The following is a 25,391-nucleotide window of genomic DNA, read 5'->3' as shown; positions in this document are numbered from 1 at the left end:
ATCTGCCAGCACAGCGGTGCTTAGGAGTGTAGCCTCTTTGGTGGCAGCAAGAGAGCGCCTTGCATGGGAGGACTGGAAACACAACTCATCCAGCAAATCCTGAGTGGCCAACTCCATTGAAAGGCTGATCATCGGCTGGTTTAGTGCTGAATTATTGCTGCGATTGGCACCCTAAACACTGTTCCTTACCAGGCCACGGGCTGTCTCAAGAGAGAAACCCCCTGTTTTCCCTACCTAGTCCCAGCTATCTAGGTTCCTGAAAAGCTATCAAGGCTCCCCTGCAACACTTCTCAAACCCTCTAGTGTATGGCAATGTTGCCCGTGTGCATACTGGGCAATAGTATGAGCTTCTGAACTGGGTGGCAATGGCATCCTAGCCTGTCACTGGTATAATGCATCTCATTCTTTCAAGATTTGGGAGTTTAAGTGAATGATCAGCCATTTCTTTGCCCCTTTGTCACCTCAGTGGAGGACTTCAGAGACACTTGTGGGGTATCACCACATGCGTGACTATGGGGCCCGATGAGCTGGAAGGGAAATGGCATATTTACATGGGACATGCATCATGCAAATTAGTCATAAGAGGGTGTGTTATGTCTTCTTGATTTATCATGTGGCTCTTGTTAAGGTAGCTGGCACACACACACACATACATTCGCCTTGGTATGCACAGTGTACCAGGGGGAAACGAAGAGACTGTGCTCCCACGATGCACCAGTTGTGCCATTGATCCAAAGCCATAGAAGATGAGACCTAGTACTGAGGCGATATGCCCCGATGTGGTGGGCCCACTCTGTAGGTAATGGGCCGCCACCCAAGTTAAGGGCCCGAACGCAGGGAGGGTCACTTAACAAGGCTGGCAGCCCGTTACCTACAGGGTGGGCCCTCCACTGAAAGGGGCATATCACCATTAGCACTCATGTAGTGCGGTACACAGGTGCTAATAGTTTAAAAGAAAAAAAAAGAAAAGCATTTTCTCTCCGTGAACAGGATGCCTCAAGGCATTGCCTGCACGGAGAGAACATACTACACCAACATGGCCGCCATGGAATTGGAAGGCAGGCCCTCTTACATTTCCATGGCAGCCACACTGGGACAGGAGCTGACAAGAGCTGCAGTGGCGGTTCCCTCGTGGCCGCAATCAGGTAAGTGGTGTGGGTGGAGAGAGAGAGGGGGGAAAAAGCAGCGTCAGTGGGGGGAAGATGGCGGGCGGGGAACCGCCATCTGGCAGCTTGGAACTCGGGCTGACACTACTAGTGTCAGCCTGTATTCCGAGCTCCATGATTGGTTGGGGCCCCCGCCCAGGGTGCTAACAGTAAGTCACAGGCCTTACTGCCTGTATTCAGTAAATGGTAATGAGGTGGTTGACAATATCAGAAAAAAGCTGATAAGCAAATATCTACTGACTGAAGATATTCAATATATAGGCAGAAGGTGATTGACAGTGCATGCTGTCTTCTGTGGCCATTAGCCCGCTCTTTCAAGTCCTTTGAGGCGACCATCTCCCCAGAATCAAGGTGGATGCAGTGGACATATTTGAACATTAATTACTAGATAAAAAAGAAATGGATTCAGCAGTCATGAGGTCACTACTCCTTCATTTTGCTGCAGAGCAAGTAGATATTTTCAGATGTTGGGTACACAGGGGGGAAAACAGGCTATGTGGCAGCAAATATTCTTCAGCCAACATGCTAATGAAGGCTACGAAAAGGGTTTTTCTATGAGACGTGAACCAGAATTCAGGTGAGCCCATCAATGCCTTTTATGTTAGGCTCATAGAACTGGCAAGCGCATGCACACTTGAGAAGAGCACATGAGTCAGCCTGCAGCCGAGCGGCTTACATGATATGATAGGTTATTTATAATGCGCTTAATACCCAGACACATTTCAATCAGTGGCTAGCTCACCCTTGTGGGTCTTACTGTGCATGGATCTGTAAGAAACTGTGCAGAGGGGGCACATTAGTGAGACAGCGGGAGAGGTAGATGTGAAAATTGTGGTGTTGATGGCAGGTCGGGAATACCTGGTTCCTGTGTGCCGATCTGCTTTTTATGGGATTGTCTGCGGCACTTGGGTATAGATTATCCATAGGGAAGAGCCCAAGATCTGATAGATATGTAATGTCATCTTTGATGTCACTGGGTGTTAGTCTTAGCAGTGCAAGGTGGGTTATGGTTGCTTAGCTTACCATAACTGGTGAATTTCGAGGTTTTTCAGTTTTACTTGACACCAAAACGTCCCTTTAACAATGTTTTTTCATTTAATTTCATAGGTTTTTACTAGTGTAACTTAAACATAACGTCCCTTTAACAAAGCTTTTCCAGCTAATTTCATAGGTTTTTATTAGTGCAACCTAACCATAATGTCCCTTTAACAAAGTTTTTTCTGTGAAATTGATAGGTTTTTATTAGTGCAACTTAACCATAACGTCCCTTTAACAATGTTTTTACAGTCAATTTCATAGCTTTTTTTGTCCAACTTAACCATAACATCCCTTTAACAACGTTTTTTCAGTGAATTTCATAGGTTTTTATTAGTGAAACTTAACCATAACGTCCCTTTAACAATGTTTTTACAGTCAATTTCATGGGTTTTTTTGTCCAACTTAACCATAACATCCCTTTAACAACGTTTTTTCAGTGAATTTCATAGGTTTTTATTAGTGCAACTTAACCATAACGTCCCTTTAACAAGGTGTTTTCAGTCAATTTCATAGGTTTTATATTAGTGCAACATTTTTTCTGTGAATTTCATGAGTTTTTACCAGTGCATGCTAATTTCTTACAACTTACTAATATCATGCTTACCTCAATATAGCAACATTTATGTCCAATTGACAAAGTTTCACCTTAAAACGCTGCCATTGCCCACCTTCTAACATCATTTTTAACACTTCTATACACTTTTAGCAACTTTTTCCACTGTATTTTTCATCCGTCGACGTCTGCCCATGCACACTGACCATTGACTTTTACTGTTGTAATTTAATTAGTGATGTCATCAGTGACTTGATCTGTCATGTCATCATTGTGGTCATAGCATGTGCAACAGAGGGCACAAAATTAAGGTGGCTTTAGCTGAAGTTCACGGGTTTTGTTGCATTAAGTTCTCACCTTAACCTCCCTGCAACTAAAGTTTTTTCCTTGAATTTCAAAGATTTTGTTACAATGTTTTGCTCCCCTTAACGTCCCTGCAACAAAAGTTTTTACCTTGAATTTCAAGGGTTTTGTTATTCCATAGATTTTTAGAACACTTCCAGACCACTAGCATGGTCTTCGGCCATGGTCAGCGGGAACAGCCTTGGCCGTGACCACCTTGCTTTTTAAAACGCTACCAGACCAATAGCAATGGCCTTCGGACATGGCTGGTGGGCACAGCCGAACACTACCAAACCACTAGCCATGGCCTTTGGCCATGGCAGGTGGGCACGGCCACTCTATATTTAAAACACTTACAATCCATCGCTCAATGATGTTCATCAATCACAAATTGATTTTGTCCTGTTTTGACAGTGGTATTGTTATGTATAAAAGATTACAGGCTTTGAGAATTCACAATGTTTTTAGGCAATGTGCAGTGAGATTAAATTATTTTCCATGGACCACACACTTTGGTTATGCAGCGTGCTCCAAGCCCCTTGTTTTATGGCTGGTCTCTTGGTGACTGTTCTGATACATCACACAACCCCAACTAACCACATTTAAGAAGCATGCAAATTGGAGAAAAAAAATGACCAGCAGCAAGAATAACATATGCCCGGTTACTTTTGCCCCATAGAGAAAATCAAAAGCTGGCACCCATGAAGATACGACAACCAAAAAATGTGATGGGTGGAAGGTTTTGAATGAATCTGAACCACTGGCATTGCTCTGGGCAACCCTACATACCACGTTTTTTCTCCCGTCTTGCAAAGGGGGTCCAGCCATATGCATATCAGTCAGGTACTGCCACCAATGGTAGCACCCCAGCCCGAACTGCTAGGGCAGGTCCCCTCTGCATGGAAATACATGCACCCCTAGACATGTTTTGGCCTTATTGGGCCTCCTCAGTGAGGTGCAGCTTGGTTCCCTATAGCTCAGCGAGCAAGGGACCCACGTCTGGGCATACCCCCCTCTCACACAGTGAGACAAACTACAACCAGAAAATGTGATGGGTGGAAGGTTTTAAATGAACCTGAGCCACACCACAGTTTTTTTCGCCCATCTGTGCCATTCCAAAAGGGGTCCAGCCATATGCAAATAAGACAGGTACTGCCACCAATGGTAGCAGCCCAGCCCTAACTGCTAGACCAGGTCCCCTCTGCATGGAACCACAAGCACCGGAGACATGTTTTGCCCTTGTTGGTCCTCCTCACTGAGGTGCAGCTTGGTTTCCTTTGGCACCGCGAGCAAGGAACCCACGTCTGGACATACCCTCTCTCCCATAGTGAGACAAACTACGACCAAAGAATGTGATGGACAGAAGGTTTTGAATGAATCTGAAGCACTGGAATTGCTCTGGGCAACCCTCCACACCACCATTTCCTAGCCCCTCTGCTACCACTCTGCCATCCTCACCCTCTGTCTACTCTCTCCCCATGACTCCATCTCCAACTCGCTCTCTTACCTAGGATGGCTCCCTTCCCACTCCCAACTTAAATTTAATTTTCTTTGTCTTGTCTTTAAATCCCTTCATGACCTTGCCCCTCCTTACCTCTCCTCTCTCTTCTCACTCTATACCCCCTCTCGCTCCCTTCGATCTGCTGATCTCTTCTTACTTTCTGTTCCCACACCACCTTGTGCCTCCTCTCGTTTCCGCTCCTTTCAGCTCCTTGCCTCCTTACACTGGAACTCCCTACCACTTTCTATCCGCTCCTCCTCCACCTATTCCTCCTTCGGCACCTCACTGAAATCCCTTCTTCTTAACTCCCCTCCTTGACACTTCCCCCCTCTCTCCTTTCACCCTCCTAGTTCCCTTCTCCCTGTTCTCTTTCTCTTTACTTTTTCCCGTCTCTCCTAAGCTCTCCTCTCTCTATAGCTCACGTCACTCATTACTCTTCCCTTCTCCTTCCTTCCCCAACCCCCCTACTCTCCTGTCCCTCATATGCAAATTGTTCTACATACCGATTTTATGGCTTGATTCATGTTTACTGTTACTGCTTCTACTGTTCTATGTTTGATGTGTTTTGCTGTTAACTGTAAAGCGCCTTGGATTAAGGCGCTATATAAAACAATAATAAATACAAATACAAATACTGCCACCAATGGTAGCAGCCCAGCCAAACTGCTAGGCCAGGTTCCCTCTGCGCAGAAACACAATCAACCCCAGACATGTTTCAGCCTTGTTGGTCCTCCTCAGTGAGGTGCAGCTTGGTTCCCTATGGCACTGCGAGCAAGGGACCCACGTCTGGGCATACCCTCTCTCCCATAGTGAGGCAAACTACGACCAAAGAATGTGATGGGCGGAAGGTTTTGAATGAATCTGAAGCACTGGAATTGCTCTGGGCAACCCTCCACACCACCATTTTTTAGCCTCTCTGCCCCATTGCAAAAGAGGTCCAGCCATGTGCAAATCAGTCAGGTACTGCCACCAATGGTAGCAGCCCAGCCAAACTGCTGGGCCAGGTGCCCTCTTCGCAGAAACACAATCAACCCCAGACATGCTTCATCCTTGTTGGGCCTCCTCAGTGAGGTGCAGCTTGGTTCCCTATGGTGCAGCAAGCAAGGGACCCACATTTGAGCATAACCTCTCTCGCATAGTGAGACAAACTACAACCCAAAAATGTGATGGGTTGAAGGTGTTGAATGAAGCTGAACCACTGGCATTTCTCTGGACAACCCTGCACACCACCATTTTTTGGCCCATCTGCGCCATTGCAAAAGGGGTCTAGCCATATGCAAATCATTGAGATACTGCCACCAATGGTAGCAGCCCAGCCCAACTGCTAGTCCAGGTCCCCTCTGCATGGAAACACAAGCAACCCCAGACATGTTTCGGGCTTGTTGGGCCATCTCAGTGAGGTTCAGCTTGGTTCTCTATGGTGCAGTGATCAAGGGACCAACGTCTATGCATACCCTCCCTCACAAAGTGTGATAAATTACAACCCAAAAAATGTGATGGGTGTAAGGTTTTGAATGAATCTGAAACCATGGCAATGCTCTGGGAAACCCCCCACACCACCGATTTTTTAACCCGTCTGCGCCATTGAAGAAGGGGTCCAGCCATATGCAAATCAGTCAGGTACTCCCACCAATGGTAGCAGCCCAGTCCGAACTGCTAGGTCAGGTCCCCTCTGCACAGAAACACAAGAAACCCCAGACATGTTTTCGTCCTTGTTGGGCCTCCTCAGTGAGGTGCAGCTTGGTTCCCTATGTCGCAGCGGGCAAGGGATCCACGTCTGTGCATACCCTCTCTTACATAGTAAGACAAACTTCAACCACAAAATTTGATGGGTGGAAGATTTTGAATGAATCTGAACCACCGGCATTGCTCTGGGCATCCCTCCATGCCACTGTTTTTTAGCCCGTCTGAGCCATTGCAAAAGGGGTCCAGCCATATGCAAATCAGTCAGGTACTGCTACCAATGGTAGCAACCCAGCTTCCCATTCATTTTCCCATAGACAAAGAAGGTCCGTTTTTGTCAAAGCGCACCGCCCAAACCGCTGGACGGATTGGGCATAAAGCGTTAACTCGCGATCCATGCTTGGTTTGGAAGTGTTCCGAGAGCAATAACGCCAACAAGTTTCTGGTTACAAAACTGGCTAATGCTAAGTGCACAAATGCAATTCTGGGCCTTCGGGGATCCGCTGGGTGCTGTCCAATATGCCAAAATTGCAATTGGCAGTCTCACATCTTGTCGAAACCATGACAGCTCCTCCCCGGGCCCCATTGGAACAGAAGTGATATACTGGGGCAGCAGCGCTTCCATACCTTTCCGAAGCAGATAGCGAAGCCCTGGAATCACCAATGAATTCTGAGGAAATAGACTCAGTAATCAAATCATTGAATTTGCAGGCCCTATGTTCAAATGGCTTTTTGGTTAAGATTTACAAACTTTTTCGAGCCCAACTCTTGTCCCCCTTCACAGCTCTCTAACTCTTTCTGGGTCACTGGCTGCACTACTCCATCTATGCCAGCCTCATCGAACATTTTGCTGTTAAGGCCAGGGAAAGATCCAAGAGACTGCATCTCCTACAGACCGATCTCTCTGCTTAACATAGATGCTAACATCTATTCTAAAGTGTTGGCCAATAGCCCAGCCAAAGTCCTGCCCACAGTAATTGACTTGGACCAAACAGGCTTTGTCCTTGGTAGATGGACTGGGGATAATATATTCGGCAGGCACTAAATTTGGTGGAAATTTCTACCATTGACTGCCGCAGGCTTGCTCTTCTGGCATTGGATGTGACTAACGCATTCAACAAAGTAGACTGGGCTTTCCTACAGTTCATGTTAGAGGCGTTTTGATTCAGGCCACTCTTTCGGAGAATGGTTCCAGCCAACTATAAAGTACCAAAGACCTCTTTGCGGGTTAACTCAAGGCATTTGCCCCCAATATCCCTCACATGTGGAACATGGCAGGGGTGTCTCCTATCCCCCCTACTCTTTGCCCTGGTCATTAAACCCCTCGCTCAGATGATTCACCTCAATCATGTCATTGAGGGGGTCATTGTGGACCATAAAAAATATAAATTCTCTCTTTATGCGGATGACGTAATGCTTACCCTTACGAGTATCCGACCTTCTTTGCAACATGCGATTCTAGAGCTGAATTCCTTTGGCCGAGTGGCAGGGTTTGACTTTAACTATGGCAAGTCCGTTGTCTTGGGGGAAGGATTAGCCGCTGAAGAGATTGGCTTGTTTCAACCCATCTGCCCAATTAAGTGGAGCAGGAAATCGATAGGAAACTTGCGGGTCCATATTCCAGCATGCCGGGAGAACTATACAAAATTAATTGCCCACCCCTCTTCAGAGAGCTAGAGGCTGACTTGGACAGATAGTCTACCGAGGAGATCTCACTGATGGGACGCATTACAGTCTGTTAGATGAACTTGCTCCCCCGGTTCCTTTATGCTTGCTCGTCACTCCAAGTTGTGATCCTGCAGAAGCCCCTTCTCCGGTTGCAACAGAAATTGTTTCGGTTCATATGGTGGGGAAAAAAGCTAGGATTCCTAAGAGGGTAAGGATGGGCAATGCCAGAATGGGTGGAACCTGCGTAAATATTATATAGCAGCGTAATTATTCGATTCCATGCCTGGCTCTCCACCGACCCCCCGAGGTGGGTTAACATTGAGCAGTCCAAAATCCTGCTTCCTCTTTGCTACTTACTGCATATTCCCCAAACAGCTTGGAGACTCTGGCCAGGTATTCTCTCCTCCATCACAAAACCATGGTAAAAATTTGGGGCGGAGCCATAAAACTGAAAGGGATCCCCAGTGGCATAGGTCTGCTCACTCCCATTTTCCATAACCCAGCCTTTACTCTGGGCCTGCTCCACTCAAACTTCAGGAACTGGACTCGAGGTGGGTTGACTAACCTTTCACAAATGTTTGAAAACTCCCAGCCCCGAACATTTGAAAACTGTAAAGGAATATTCCAACTCTCTGAGACTGACAGATTCTGCTGCACCCATCTTCGCCATTAGATTACTCACCCCTAGTCAGACAAGGCACCACCGGGCCCTCGGGCCTATTGAACTTACCCTACATGAGGGTTTACAGGGAGGAAATATCTCTAAGTTGTACAGGCTTCCACAGGAGGACATGCTGGTTAGCCGGCCTAACTACATGTCACAATGGGAAACGGATCTGGGCCTCCCGTTGGACGATCAAACTTAGGTGAACCTTTCGAGCAGAAACTTTTCCTCCTTAAGATGTGTGACAAACAGGGAGTGTGCCCTCCAACTGCTTTTTCGCTGTTACTACGCCCTTGTGCGACTACTTCACATTCAGCCCTTGTTGGATCTGCAGTGCTGGCGAACTAGTGAGGAGTGAGGGACGTTTTTGCATATGTGGTGGCACTGCCACCTTGTTCGGGCCTTTTGGCCGGGGGTGCTCGCCTCGATCGAGGCCATCACGAACATCAAGCTCCCAAGGAGCCCCAAGGTGATCCTACTGGGCTCCCTGGTCCGAAGGGTTTACCCAGTGTCTAGGGTGACGTATAAACTACTGACCCAGCTCTTCTTGGCTGCTAAGATCACAGTTGCCCGGACTTGGAAATCCCCCAAAGGCCCACTGTTGTCTCTGTGGTGGGTCAAGATCTGGGATATCCTGGTATTGGAGAAAGTAACCGCAGCCAGGGATGGCCTACTACACTGATTTACAGATATTTGGGCCCAATTCTGGAATATGATTAAACTTTCCAACTCAAACTCATAAGCCTCAGTTGCCAGGGTTATTCTTATGAGCCTGCGGTGTTCGGGGGTGTCGCTTTCCCAGTACATCGGATGGACTATGAGAGGCTTCCGGGGTTGGGTGGAGAAGCAAGGGAGATATTGAACATTTCCGTATTAAGAATTGAATAGTGAAACTTGTGAAGAGATGTGTGCGGATAATGACACTTAATGTGAGGGAGTTGTTGACTGCACTAGGTCTCTGTGTGTGGTATTTGTGGAGGGACCCTGCACGTGCTGGATGTACTATCAATACGGTGATGATATGGGACCATAGCTTCCAGTGTGTGTGATGGTCACTGATACAGAGCGACACTGCACTCTTTAATTTCCACTAGTGTGTATGGTGTAAGTGGTTCTATATAATTTCGACTGATTTATTTTCTATGGTTATTTTTATGAATTTTTTCAATGAAAAAACTCATCCATTTCGTTTTTTTTGCAGTGGTTCCCACCCCCAAAGCCCTCATCCCCTATTGTGTTTTCTCTATTCCCGATCCCCCCCACCCATTATATGCCCATCCCCTTATATTTTTCAATTCGTTATTTTGTTGAAACATATTTGAAATAAAACCCATCGATAAATGTGTGTCGATGAAAGGACGTTTTACTGGTGTAAGTATGGGACCATTACTTTCCGGTGTGTTGGATGGTCACTGTTACAGAGTGACACCACGCTCTCTAAAGGCCTTGTGTGTATAGGGAGTGTATGGGATCACTCTTCCGGTGTGTGGGGTGTTCATTGGTACAGAGATGTCAGCCAGAGTAGAAAGGGGGGACGCCCTCTGCCATATATGTCTGGTTGATGCGTAGAGTTCCCAACCAGAGTAGAAAGGGGAATCACTCCTTCCGTGATGTTTCTGAGTTGCGCCTCTCTATAAAAAAGGCACACAGAGTGAGTGCTCCATTTGTGTATGTTGGTGATGTGTGGATGCCCATTGTGTGATGGGTGGTAGGACTTGGTAGGAGAGGAGTTGTGTTGCATAGTGCTTGGTTGAGATATTGTGAGGACTGGAAAGGAAGGAAGATGTGTTGTATATTGCTTTGGATAGATGCATGGGCCTGGTGATGTAATGTTGCGAATGTTGTGGTGTGAGTCAGAGAATGTTGCTGTGCGAGTGGGAGAATGTTCTGTGTAAAGGTTCCACGCACAGGCAGTTGTAGAGGCCCTGCCTGGGTGATGGGAGTCAGTGGTTCATTAAGTGTCAACTTAATGTAACCTGAATAAAATAACTGCTGGCAACTTACCTGAGGACCAGCTTTATTTCAATTACACCATTAGCGCAGGTGATTAACTCTCAGAAGATTGTTTAGAAATAACAATGGCAACCCCTATATAGCACAATGTTTGATGACACTGCATGATAGAACTAGCTCAAAGCTATCCCAGAAGGATGTGTTTTGGACGGACCGGGCAATGTTTGGAAATGGCCATAGGGTTTAGCAAGGCATAGGCTAGGCAATGGGTTGGTAAATAAGCAAGCAACCAAGCTGTGTTCCCATTCCCATCTCTTCTCTTTCCTATCTGTACTGCAATGCAATAGTTCTGGCTTATAGATGGCGCTAAAGTGCCATTCAATAGCCAAAACAAAAAAAAAAAAACACAAACTGGAGGAAATTATTGGGACATATTGATCCCAAGTTTGGAGCTCTTTCTAGAGAAGCTGACACTTATGATCCAGAAAAGGACTAACAACCAAGACTTTCCCACAAGAAGTGGCCAAGCCGTCCGTATTTCCTAGGCTGCCACCGACCCACCAGGATTCCCTCACTATCGCATAATATACCCCACAGACCTTCACCTGCAAGTCGGTGCATACAAGCCATAGAATGCACAGCTCTATGGCTCAGACACCTGCGTCCAATTGCAAATGTTGAGCAAAAGATTCAAGAGTTACGTGGACCCAGGGAATGGGCCTGTTGGTGTTACTGTGAACTTAGCTGCCCCCTCCCGCACACGAATTCTCACACAACTGCTCCCTCCATACTCTTATCCGCACCCCCTTGCTTCTGAAACAGAAGCGCCCAAAATGAATAATAAGGAAAGTAAAACGGTTTGATTTTCAACGGTTCAATAACAAGAAGAGGTGAGCGAGCAGCGAGAGAGACCACCAGCACGTTAGGCCATTAGAAATAAGGTTAAGTTGGAGACACGCCCAGTAACCCTAGGCTAGGTATTACTAAACAAGCCAGCACTGGTCACTGGGACGGATTTTCCCGGATCAGGCAAACTATGTCTCCCCGGATCTCAGATCCACCCTTCAAGGGTTTTAATGTTTTGAATTTACTTTTGTTGTGAAACCAAGCATCGAACACACCTCCTCCAGATGAAAGTAGTGACACCCACTGGACCACTTGACCGCCTGGCAGAATGCAAGTGAATATACGTGTTAAAAAGTTGTGCACATCTTATACTTTGGTTGCAACACCATGGGAAACTTTCCTAGAATTCCTCTCCTTAAATGGAAGTGTCTATTTATGGGGTGCTTAGATCTCACGCCGCCAATGGTGGGATCCCACAGTAAATCATTTCCATTTCCAGCACTGTACACACTATCAAACAACCCAGTAGCAGAGGCAGCTTGTGGTGCCAGGTGGGGCCGATGATAGAGTGGAGGGAGGCTGGGGGGTGGTGGGGGCGCAATGGGAATCAAAGGGTGCTGGAGGGCGGCCGCCCCCTTAGCTCCCACCCTGGCTCTGCCAATGAAACACCCCTTCCCCCACAGACCCAAGAAAAGCTTTTTCTCCTGCATGCAGATCTGATTCGGTTGTAATGCCCTAGGGCAGGGGTGCACAACTGATTTTGACAGAGGGCCGAAAGTACCTTACATGAGGGCTATAGTGGGCCGAAAAGTAAAAGTGGGCGGGGCGGTAAGCAGGACATATCAGGAGGCTTTTTAAACCCCCAATTTGTATTAAACACACGGAAAAAGAATATGTTTTTGAGGGTAACGATTTTTATTGCATTTCAAACTTACATTTTGTACTACACATTTTCCATTGTTATCATTTATTTCGATTTAGTTATTGTATATCGTCTGTTTAATTAAATTATATAGATTTTATTGGCCCTTGATTGGACATTCCGTTATTTTGGACTGCTATAGTTTGCTGTTTGGGTTCCCCAAGAGGAGTATGGCTTTCGTTGAGTCAGGTTTCCTCAAAAAAGCAAAGGATGTACATCTTCTACCTGTGCCTGTTTTAGCTTTATTATTGAGTTCACTCTTGGAGTGCAACACTATGCCCCATTGCTCCCACCCCCAACCAAACACTATGCCCCCTGTCCCTCACCCCCCAAGCAAACACTATGCCCCCTGTCCCTCACCCCCAACCAAACACTATGCCCCATGGCCCCCTCACCCCCAACCAAACACTATGCCCCCTGTCCCTCACCCCCCAAGCAAACACTATGCCCCCTGTCCCTCACCCCCAACCAAACACTATGCCCCATGGCCCCCTCACCCCCAACCAAGCACTATGCCCCATGGCTCCCACCCCCAACCAAACACTATGCCCCCTGTCCCTCACCCCCCAAGCAAACACTATGCCCCGTCCCTCACCCCCAACCAAACACTATGCCCCATGGCCCCCTCACCCCAACCAAACACTATGCCCCATGGCTCCCACCCCCAACCAAACACTATGCCCCATGGCCCCCTCACCCCCAACCAAACACTATGCCCCATGGCTCCCACCCCCAACCAAACACTATGCCTCCTGTCCCTCACCCCCAATCAAACACTATGGCCCCTGTCCCTCACCCCCAACCAAACACTATGCCCCATGGCTCCCACCCCCAACCAAACACTATGCCCCATGGCCCCCACGCCTCAAGCAAACACTATGTCCCCTGTCCCTCACCCCCAACCAAACACTATGCCCCATGGCCCCCTCACCCCAACCAAACACTATGCCCCATGGCTCACACCCCCAACCAAACACTATGCCTCCTGTCCCTCACCCCCCAATCAAACACTATGCCCCCTGTCCCTCACCCCCAACCAAACACTATGCCCCATGGCTCCCACCCCCAACCAAACACTATGCCCCATGGCCCCCACGCCTCAAGCAAACACTATGTCCCCTGTCCCTCACCCCCAACCAAACACTATGCCCCATGGCCCCCTCACCCCCAACCAAACACCATGCCCCATGGCCCCCACACCTAAAGCAAACACTATGCCCCCTGTCCCTCACCCCAACCAAACACTATTCCCCATGGCCCCCTCACCCCCAACCAAACACTATGCCCCATGGCTCCCACCCCCAACCAAACACTATGCCCCATGGCCCCCACGCCTCAAGCAAACACTATGCACCCTGTCCCTCACCCCCAACCAAACCCTATGCCCCATGGCCCCCTCACCCCCAACCAAACACTATGCCCCATGGCCCTCTCACCCCCAACCATACACTATGCCCCAAACACACTCAAGCATGCACCCATACAGACCCGAACCCCCCAACTCAGCACACACACTTTCAAACATGCACCCATACAGACACAAACCCCCAGCCCCTAAATCAGCACACTCTCAAACATGCACCCATACAGACCCGAACCCCCCACCCCCCAACTCAGCACACACTCTCAAACATGCGCCCATACAGACCCGAACCCCCCGCCCCCCAACTCAGCACACACTCTCAAACATGCACCCATACAGACCCGAACCCCCCACCCCCTAACTCAGCACACACTCTCAAGCATGCACCCATACAGACACGAACCCCCCAGCCCCCAAATCAGCACACTCTCAAAAATGCACCCATGCAGACCCGAACCCCCACCCCCAACTCAGCACACACACTCAAACATGCACCCATACAGACCCGAATCCCCCACCCCCCAAATCAGCACACTCTCAAACATGCACCCATACAGACCCAAACCCCCCAACTCAGCACACAAACTCTGAAGCATGCACCCATACATGCATCTCAACATACACAACACGAACATTCAAAAACAAACATTCATACACATCCGACACGCTCCCCACCCCCATCTCAACATATACAACACACACATTCATACTCATCCGACACTCCCCCCCATCTCAACATACACAACACAAACACTCAAAAACAAACATTCACACACATCTGACACGCTCCCCACCCCATCTCAACATATACAACACACACATTCATACACATCCGACACGCCCCCCCCATCTCAACATATACAACACACACATTCATACACATCCGACACGCCCCCCCCCCATCTCAACATACACAACACAAACACTCAAAAACAAACATTCATACACATTCAACACAAACATTCAAAAAACAGCATGGCGGGCCGCAACTGGCCCGCGGGCCGTATGTTGTGCACCCATGCCCTAGGGTAACCCCTTACATCCAATGGTAGAACTGTACCAGAAAAAGCAGTGGAATTGTGGTCTCGGCAGGGGAGAGGGTAGGCAGAAGCAAAGTGCACCATTTGACAAGGTGTTGCAGCCAGGGCATTGCAATAGTCTAAGTGACTAGTAACTAAGGCTCCTATTACAACTTTGCTCTTGAATGGACAAATCCTCTGTATAGAATGGAGAATATGGTCGTTAAAAGTAGAGGAATGGTAAACAAAACAAAAAAAAGAAGTGGAAAACCGCTCCCGACCGTTCCTGCTCACTTCGATCACTGCTTACACCATGTCTTTCTCGTTGAAAACGTGTATATTGTTCTGTTTTGTTTACTGTTCCCTTGCTGGACTGGCACGAAGTGCCCATGGGCCGGAAGTGTTTCAGAAACCGCTCGGCATGACAGGACTCGGGCAGTGTTGGCGTGGCAGCGTTCCTACTTATGTAACACGCTGATACGGGCTGCGCCATTTCGAGGTATCGCTCTGTTTATAAATACATCCCAGCAGGGTGCGGGTTCCGCGAGCAGCGGAGGCGCTGGAGGGCGCGCCCCCTCCTTCACACCACTCCCTGAAGGGGAGTATGACAATAGTGGCACGTCCTCTATATACAGGCTGCGCTAAAAATAAGGCAACTGCAGAGCCTTATTACTTAACACGGGGCAATTAAAATGTTGGTACACAGCGTCTGGCTGATCTGGCGTGGCACGCAGGGAGAGCACCACGTGTGTTCCGCGCCCATGCAAAGACATGCCGCCAAAAGCAAGACTCCCGATGATGGGGATAGGTCCGTCCAAATATATCACACACACATAGTGCGATTTTGTGTTAAACTCATTCCTGAAAATGCTCTATATTCTGTTTAACTGATAATATTAGTCTGATTACTTTACTTTTCATATGCTGTAATTGCCGGAAGGCCCATGTGGATTGTAAAGCGCAGAAAGCAGCTGAGCGTTTACGACTGCAATAGACAGCCCGTGCTAATGTAATTTGTAATTAACAAGCTTTTATAGTGGGTATAACAGGAGCCGGTGCCAAGGGAGGGAGGTGCCTTGGAGATTCTAGAATCAGACAGTCGCATGGAAATTCCTTGGGACCCACTGCTTGTGGTGCCAGTAAATGCCCCTTGCGCTGTGATCGGGGAGGCGGACCATATAAGAATGTGCACAGGCATTATTTATTTAAGTACTTGGGGTTTCTCTGGTTCTGGGCGAGAGTTGTAATATTTCGGGGGCTGAAGAACACTGAGCCAGGTTTCAAAGCGACTAGTTTATACCCCAGAAAGAACACATCATTTTTATTGCTCCGCAAATGTATGGTTTATGTTGGTTAACTCAGGGTGACGTGAAGAGTACAGTTGCATTTTGGGGTTTTCAGAAGACAATAAAATGACACTCCCAAGGATTTAAGAGGCTTGGGCTTGTCAAGGTGAAACACACAGTGCCAACCAGTGCTCCAGATACAATGTTATTATCTATTTTTCAAAGTTGGGAGTACAATGATTTTTAGGGAGAGCCTATACGAATAAACTCATTAATGCCTGTAGACAATTTCTCTCAACCACAAGCTGCCTCACTTTGGCCAGAGCTTTGATATTATCCAAACTGGACTATTGTAATACACTTTTCCTGGGCACCACCAACAGCAATCTGAGTAGACTCCAGTTCTTACAGAGCAATGCCCTTAGATGAGCCCTCAACCTCCCGTGCTAGGCCCACATCTCTGCCATCAGCAAGGAAGTCCACTGGCTCCCCACCCGGGACAGAATCAAACTAAGATCGCTTGTCATCACACACAAATGCCTCTCACTGGCTGACCCCAGGTACCTATCAGACAAATTCTCCAGGCATAGCGCCTCTAGACCCACTAGAACACCTTACAAGTATCTACTGAACATTCCCAAATTCAGTCGGAAAACAGTTGGGGGATCTAGCTTCCCAGTGCTAGCAGCAAAGTGCTGGAATACACTCCCCACGACTATCAGGTCTGAGGAATCAGTCTGATCATTCAGAGCCATGGTGAAATCCTGGCTCACTACTCAGTAAGATTATGATACCTGCATGCTTGTCTATACTGAATGCTGCACATCCATTGTAACCGTCAGACTGTATCACGACATGGACCACATTGTAACCTGGTCCTTATGCTACCCTTTGTACTGCCCTTATAAGTATCTTGCATGTGCAACTGTCTGTAACTTATGTTTGCCTCAAGCTCAATGCGCCCAGTTACCTGAGGGTTTGGCCGTGCTATATAAATAAACTAACTAAACTAAAACAGGAATGTTTTTGGAATAAATATTTCTTTGCACCTAGTTATACATGCACATTAAAAGATACATGCCTCTTCATATCGGGCAGTTGTAAAGGTTTCTTCCTCTGGCTGAAAGCAAGGGATCAGGCACCTCATGTGTCAGTTTTCCTATCTTTGTTGTGAGTATTTGTACTCCCCATATTTATTTTTGGAGAATATTGTCCCATTTTTAGGGTGTAAAAATAGCTGCTACATTTCTGATCTTTAGGGCTGGTGCCAACCTTTTTGGGCAGCAGAGCACGGTGTAAAGGGGACTCGGGAAGAATACTGTGATTGGCAATGGAAAAACGTCAATTTGGGATAAAAATAGGTTTTTCTATTAAATGTATCAATGGGGGGGCGACTACAAGTTAACTCCCTTTCATTGTTATCGAGTACTACACTTTTTAATGTTCCACAGGCACTGCTCTCTGGGCATGCCTGTGGCTGCCATAGTGCCAACATTATTCATTGCATTCGGGAGACATTAGTCCAGTCCGGAATTTAACTTTCCAGTCCAGAACACACTACTCCAACCAACTGAACATCCTCATTGTCAAACGCACCAAAGTGGGCGGTGCCAGCTTCCCCTACATTGCTGCAAGACAATGGAACGCTTTGCCACCCACCCTCAGGAACGAACCCTCACATACTGCCTTCCACAAAGTCCTCAAAACGTGGCTGTTCGTCTAACCCACACACCCACTTCCAGCATTATACCTCCATTTACCCACGTGTGCGAAATTGTATCTGGGAGGTATCCGGTTGACCTGTAACCCATCGAACTGCTGACTCCGCCATATGTCTCTCCTCTTGAACCAAGCAACTTATGTACATGTTCTGTACCAGGTTCTCCTGTAACCCCACGAACCTCTGACACGTTATGTATCTCTCCACTGTAACTAAGTAAGCCTCATTGAAACAGCGCCACAATGCCTAAGGCCTGCTTTGTGCGCTTTATATATGTAAAAATAAATAAATAAACTTGAAATTCTGGGATTTATAGTCCCAGAGTTATAATGGGGAAATATAGGTCTACAAGTCCCATAAGTTAAAATCAGGACTATCGTCTACAGTATGATATGGATAATGTGGGTATGCATGGGCTGCTCTGTTCCATTCTTAGAATTGTCATACTTTGTACAGTGGCCTCCCACATTGAAGGGAGAGGGGAAAGGGCATGACATGCTCTTTGCAAAGAGTTAGCACAAGCACCTGTTGTCTAAAAGGGGGAATGGCCTGATATGCTCTTTATAATGAGGAAGCGAAAGCCCCCAATGTCTGACCCAGATGACCGTCAATTGTATGTTTTGAAACTCATTGACTGAAAACTCTAGATCAGGGCATGTTCGTTAACAGCGACTGCTACCAAGCACGGGCAAACAGCGGGCAACACTGGCATGCCCACTTTCAAAGGATCAGTAAATGAGACTGATTCAAACCACAAAGGTGTTCATGAAACCCGCAGGCGTTGATAGCGCAAACATAAGGGTGGACGTGGCTATGTCTTATGCCCTCTAATGGCAACTCTGCCTTCATCACCCGTGTCTTACTGCACACCCGTTATCCCTGAGCATGCACAGTGGATGGATGGCTTGATATTAATGGATGCAGGCTTAGACCCATGGGTGGGTAGGAATGAGAGCTGGTAGGAAGGTGTAAAACATACCTTGCAAAATTGGGTTCATATGCATTTCTCCTTGTGAAACACACATGCCATCATCATTGGGCCTCCCAGCGGTATCTGGTAATCTACTGAATGCCACAATGCTGAAGCGGCCCTCAGCCATTCAGGATGCACTCGTACTCAGGTACTGTGTTTGATAAGCATGGCCTGTGCATTTATGTTGCTGGGTCAACGATTCTGTGTGCAACCGATGTTAAAAGAAATGAAATCACAAGTTAACCTGTGGAGCACATCACGGCTAATGTGTCACAAACTGGATCCAGCGGAAACTCCTGTTCATGTGCAACCTAAATCGTCAGGTTATTGTGCACAATTTTTTTATTTTTATTTGACTTAGTTTGTAATAAAAAAAAAACCTTTTATCAATCAATGCTTTGTCCATTCTTTGTCCATGTAACTTTGTTCGAAGTTATTCAGTTTAAAGCAACTGCCTGCACTTTTTAGAACCAATGTCATGTGGCAGACTTTAGTTAGAGGAAGAACAAATTGTTGAATGGGAGTTATAATTTCATGGTTGATTAGGCAAGATTTTATCCATGTGGTTTATTACTCCACACGTCAATTGCTGGTTCGTTCCGGAGATCAAGTAGCTCCACCATTCTTCCATGTTGTCATTCTTTGGCGCGTATTTCCCTATGTGTAGTGTCCGTTCTGCAGAAATTTCAGGACAGATGGTTATCAAGTGTTTTATCGATTCGACATCTTTGTTGCAAAATCTGCTCTGATTATCTGGTGTTTTCAGATCTTGTTTCAATGTCAATATCTCTTTCGATTTATATAGGTTCAATCGCAATCTGATGAATTGGTCTCTATGATATCGAGATCGAAATTTCGATAGATATTTTGGGAGCACGCCAATTTCATGTGTCGATAGACCAAAGTTGCAGGTTGTCTTCATTTTTGAGTGTTTTTCCTCGTTGATAATACAGTTCCAGCGGCGGATCCGCTTTCTTACGATTTGCGGCATCTGATGAACTTGCTCCAAGGTTATGTCGGCTTCTTTTAATATCTTTAATAGTTTATCTTCCCAGATTCTAAACAAATCATTTGTAGGATATATTGGTCTTGTATTTAAGATCTCATATGGTTTGACTGATGGTTATAGACGCATCTTGCGCAGCATTGTTATCGATTTCCACACCACTGTACAGTGTAGGGCTTCTATGTCTAGTTTGTGTCGGATTGCAATAAACGATACATTTTGGGGTAGTTTCAATACTTTGTGCCAAAATATTGCTTCTATTTGGTCCCAAAATTGAACATTTATGTTCCAGCCTGCCTCACTACCAAAGGTTATCGCTGGAACTACTTTGTGTAGGTAGAATGTTAGTACTGGGGACAATGTGAATTTGCCAAACTTTGCATGCAATTTCGCACCTTGTACGACAAACATCAACATCCTTGATCGTAGGTTTTGCTTCCAACACCACTCCTGGATAGATGTATTGAAGACAATTTCTAAATACCAAATTCTATCAGTTTGTTGAATTGGTTCGTCATTTACCTTCCAGCAGAAGTTTCTTGAGCGTAGTCGGAATTTCCGGCCTAAGGATATTATTCTTGATTTTTTGACATTTATTTCGAGATCATTTTCCGTCAGAAATTGCTGGAAGGCTGAGAGAAGTCTTTGAAGACCTATTTGTGTCTGGTCTAAGAGCACAATATCATCAGCATAGATTATCCAACTGACTGGATTGCCGTTGATCTTTGGCGGGAAGGTCCTTGGTTGTTTTAGATCCTTTGGTAAGTTAAGCGATGTATAATTTGAACAGGAGTGCTGCCAGTGGACAACCCTGTTTGACTCCACTTTTAGTTTGAATTTCTTCCATTAGATCTCCCTGCTTGTTTAATCTCACTCTAATAGTGGTGTTTGAATACAGCACCATTATTGGTTGTAGTAGGTTTTCTGGGCATCCCCAGGCTTTCAATTTGCTCCATAGAGTCTTTCTGTTGATGCAATCGAACGCTTGTTTAAGGTCTATGAATCCCGCAAACAGTTGTTTATTATTCTTCAAGGTGACTAGTGTCAGGTTTAGCTCTACCCCTACTCCTTTTGTGAAGCCTGTTTGTCGCTCATCATACACTTTTGCAGTTTCAGCCCACTTTGCTAACTTGGTTTGTATAAATGTGGCTAACACTTTGCCGGTTGTGTCCAGAAGGGCGATGGGACGATAGTTTGCAGGGTCACTACGATCGCCCTTCTTGAGCACTTGAACAATCACGGCCTTTGTCCATGTTTCAGGGAGAGTTTTAACCTTTGCTATCTTCTCAAACAAGGTCTTAATAAAGAGGGCCCATCTGTTTTGTTTTGTTTAAGAGTTACATTTGAAATGCCATCGGGCCCTGGAGCTTGAGAGTTTTTTAATTTTTGGATGGCTTTTTTGATTTCTTCCTGCATTTCTATCACATCCCAAGTTGAGTCTCTCATCAGTTCAGATGGTGTTATCGCAGACTTTTGACACTTGAAGACCGTTGAGAAGTGCGTTACCCACTTTTCAGAGTTTACTCCGTTTGACATGGCAAATGACTGTTGGAGCTGACCTGTGTCTATTATTTACCAAATATGCAGAGTGTCCTTTGCCATTATTAGCTTTAACATGTGTTCAGCCTGCTCCTGATCTCGCACAGCATTAAAAGATTTAAGCCAGTTTTGGTAGCGTTGACGTCGTTTATTTATCAAACTTGCTTGATCTTCAGTGTTAGTTTTCCTTATACTTCTAAGATCTTTTGCCAGAATTTTTTTTGCTTCTCCAACTGCAAGACTGCAGGGATGTTTTGGGGCTGCTAGGTCAATTTTCTTCCCATTGGACTTGCTTTTGAATTTTTGCAACAGCAGTTCATAATTAACTCTGGTTCCATTTATATTGCAACGCGCCAGATTCGAAGTCAAGTCTGTTATTTGCGACCCGTTTAAACGTAGTCTGTTGTTTCCGGTATTTATTTCAAGAGTTGAGGTGTATCTGATAGGACTATCTTCCGTGGGCAGTCGCCAGTAAAGCATTAGCGGGTCATGGTCACTTTTCTCCATGGGTTCAGTTGTTAGTTTATCAATTCGGTGTAGTAAGTTTCTTGAAGCCCAAATATCAATCGTTTTTTTGGAGGCTCCTCGGTGCCATGTTTTGGCAGCTGGAATGTCACCTTTTGTGCAGCCGCTTAGCATGACACAGTGTCTCAGCGCCATCTCTCCTGCCCATTGTTGGCCGTGATTTGTCCAAGTTTCAAATTGATTATGATTGTTTGCGGTGATCACTTGATTTGCTTCATTCAACCATGAATAGTTTAGGTCTCCACAAATTAACAAATATGGATCTTCGAAAGTTAATAGACCGTTGTCAATTTCTTTAGTTACTGTAGAAATGAATTTGTTCTGTGAAATCATGGCTGGATTCCAATATAAATTTATTACAATCAGCTATTTTGCCTTTGGTGATGTCAAGTTATTTAGTTCAAGAATCGTGACTTGTGTAAATAGATTTGGGTTACTTGAACTTAACACTTTCCATTTATTGCTGTGTTTCACCATTGTAATTAGTCCTGAAAATGGGTGCCCAAATAGATTCTTTCCAGCAGCATTTTGGTATATTGAGTAGCCGACACTGCTTGGCATCGTACGTAGCCATATCTCTTGAAGACAAATTATGAAATGATTGTTATTTGTCAATGTGGCATCTTGAAAGAGGTGGGCGAAGCCTCGAGTATTCCAGGACGTCAGCAAGTGTACGCTCTGCTCCGCTGTCTTTTTTTGCTAGTTTTTATTTTTTGAGTTTCCTTTTTGTCTGCCACAGTGTAAGTTGGGTGGCTTATGCGATTGTTCCATAGTTTGTTCTGGTGAGGCTTTAAATTGTTTCCATAGGTTAAGTCGGCGTTTCTCATGTGAACAATATGTGGTTTGCTGTTCTTCGATTTCATCCAACTTTTCTTCTTTGTCAGTATGTATTTTAACATTAAAACCAAAGAATAGCAGGTCATTTTGCTTCTATTATGGATTTTGCCCCGAATCTTGACCTCATATGCAGAATCACCCAATCAGAACGATTTTCTGATTTGTACTCCACAATCACAATGTCGTCAGATCCTATTGTTCGGAGTGCGAGAAGGATATTTTCTAGCTGAATTTTCCACACTTTGTTCTTAAAGTGGCCACTTTGTCTTTTTGCAGAGTTAAATGTTACTCGTTCTTCTTGTAGCAATTGCCCTTTCTTTTGCCTAGGATTCAGTTTTAAAGATGTTCTTGATCCTCTTTCTGAGTAGACTTTTTTTGGGTTCTGCATATCTTCTGATGGTGGTTCTTGTGTCATGTTGCTTGATTTCCTCTTTACTCTCTCTGCATAAGATTTGTCATCTTCTTTTAGAGTTCCAGTGGATGATCTTTTTCGGCTATCGCAGATTTTTGGCCGTGTTTCTTGATTTAGTTGTTTTGTGTTAGCCAATTTTTCAGTTTCAACCTCAAGTTCCAACTCGTCATCGATGGAATAGGTGGAAAAATCACATAAGTCAATTGATATATCATTGTCGGAAATATCAGAGTCTTCAATTTCTAAAAGTGGTCTTTTGTTTGATTTGGAAGTAAGTGAGGGTCCGGTGTCCGACATTGGCTCGATCGTCAATTGTTTGAGTTTATCTGCGATCTTCTCATTACGATCAAACATCCGAAGTCTTGGAGGCGTGGTCAGATTCCGAATAAACTTTTTGGCATTATTTTGTCAAACTCTTTTGGCCAGTGGTTTCCTGGTTTTTTTACAGGTGGCGCCATTTGATTTCTGTTTTACAATGGCGGAAGCATCTATTGACTTAGAAATTGATAAAGCAGCTCCCGTGAAAATACCGAATGAAGTTTTGTTTGTTATGATCGACTTTCCTTGAGTTGGTATGCTCCATTTGTCATTCTCTTTTACCGTTGGAGTAGCAGCTTTTGGGGCGACATGGGCTTGGTCTCTTTGCGGTACTGGTATTCCAGTTCCCTCTGCTTCTGGTGATGTTCTGCCTATTTGGCTGGGATGTACTTGTATTAATTGTGAACTCGAGGTGTCATCGTTTCCTGTCATCTGTACAGCTGCAGTTTTAGCTGTTGGGTTCAACGACCGGTGGGGCTCCAAACTTAGCATATTTTCAGTCAGTGAGGGAGTTATGCTCAGTGGCATGCTCGATTTCGGTGGTTCACCTTGGCCGTGACACATGTAAGGGTTGCAGGTTTGCCGTGAAGAGACATTGTGTCGCATCCACTTCGTGCATTCAATAACAGCATCAATTAACTCTGACTTTTCACATGCCTCACGTTTTGTTATGTCATTTAGGTGAGATTGCCAATTGCGCACTGTATCTGTTTCATGATCTAGTGTTTGCGAGAGATTTTCTGCGAATTTTTCCAGGATCTGCATTTTGCTGTTAATCGTTGCTAGAAGTGAACTTTGGTCTTGCATAGTGTCATTAATTGTCTCAAAAAGCTTCATAAACGGTAACAAAGCAATTGAAGTAGCCGCAAGTACATTGTTATGTATCTGAACGCTAGCCGCAATTGACAAATTTTCCTTTGTCTCTTTCTCAGTGGGCCCTAGTGATGATGATGTTTGTGGGCATTCTGTAGAATTCATCTCCTTGGTCGCCTCGTGTTGCGATTTCTTGGATTTCAAATTAGTTCCAGCACCTGAATCTGTTTGCTGGTTGCTGATTTGCGGTCTAGAGTTTGCAGATGGCGGCAATTGCTTTAGTGATAATTCCTGAGTCAGGTTTTGAGCAGAGTTTTCTTTACTGCCTAACTTGCTTGTGTTAGGTAATTTCTCTTTTATTGTCGGAACGTTCGTATATTTCTGCGTGTAGCTTAATTCCAAGCGTTTTTTAATCTGTAAGTAGTCCGCTTTTAGCCGTTCTGTCAGTCGTGCCTCACATGCGGCGGCATCAAACTTACCGATGCCTGATGATGTGGCAGGAATTTTTGCTGACATTTTGTTTGAGGCAAAGATGTCGTCGCTAAGTTTTTCTCTTATTTTTGACATGGAGCCATTTCGGGTGCCATTTTCATTACCGATCGTCATGTCGTTTTGGTTGAGTTTGTGTGGTTGATTAAACAAGTGGGAGGATATGGACTCGTCTGAGTCTGTACGGCTTGCCGAAGTCCGAGCTCCTCTGATTAACATGTTAGTGTCTGTATTATTTGATGCAATTTCTCCTGTCAAACGGGTGTACTTACTTATGACTGGTGTTGAGTGGTGAGCTGCTGGTAACAATTGATTTATTGCAGCTATATTGACATTACAGCCTGCATTAGCATCCGGATCAATTTCTTCAACAGAACACCCATTTTGTGTTTCTGATTTGTCACATGTCCTAGTCTCATTGGAGAGCTGATCAACTTCCGGAGGCAATTGCAGTTCGAGCAGATCAAGGTCTGTTATGTCAGTAATGTCAAAATCGAACGGCATTTCCAGTGCATCAACGTAAGTTGAGGAGGGCGGGGGACCCTGGAAAGGATGCATGTTTGTGTGAGAAAGGACATCATTTTTTGCATTGTCAGCACTGTCTAATGCAATTGTGGAAGCATTTAGTGCAAAGTTTTCGGTTGGTGTTACTGTTGCTTTAAGAGAAGATGTTTGCATTTCATGTTGCGTTTCATGTTGCTGAGATAAGAACTGTGCCGGTAAGGAGCTGAGTGAGGGAATCTGGCAAGCCGTGT

This window comes from Ambystoma mexicanum, chromosome 5p, assembly GCF_040938575.1.
Source record: "Ambystoma mexicanum isolate Mex_15411 chromosome 5p, UKY_AmexF1_1, whole genome shotgun sequence".
NCBI lineage: Eukaryota > Metazoa > Chordata > Amphibia > Caudata > Ambystomatidae > Ambystoma > Ambystoma mexicanum.
Note: the sequence above shows the minus strand (reverse complement) of the source record.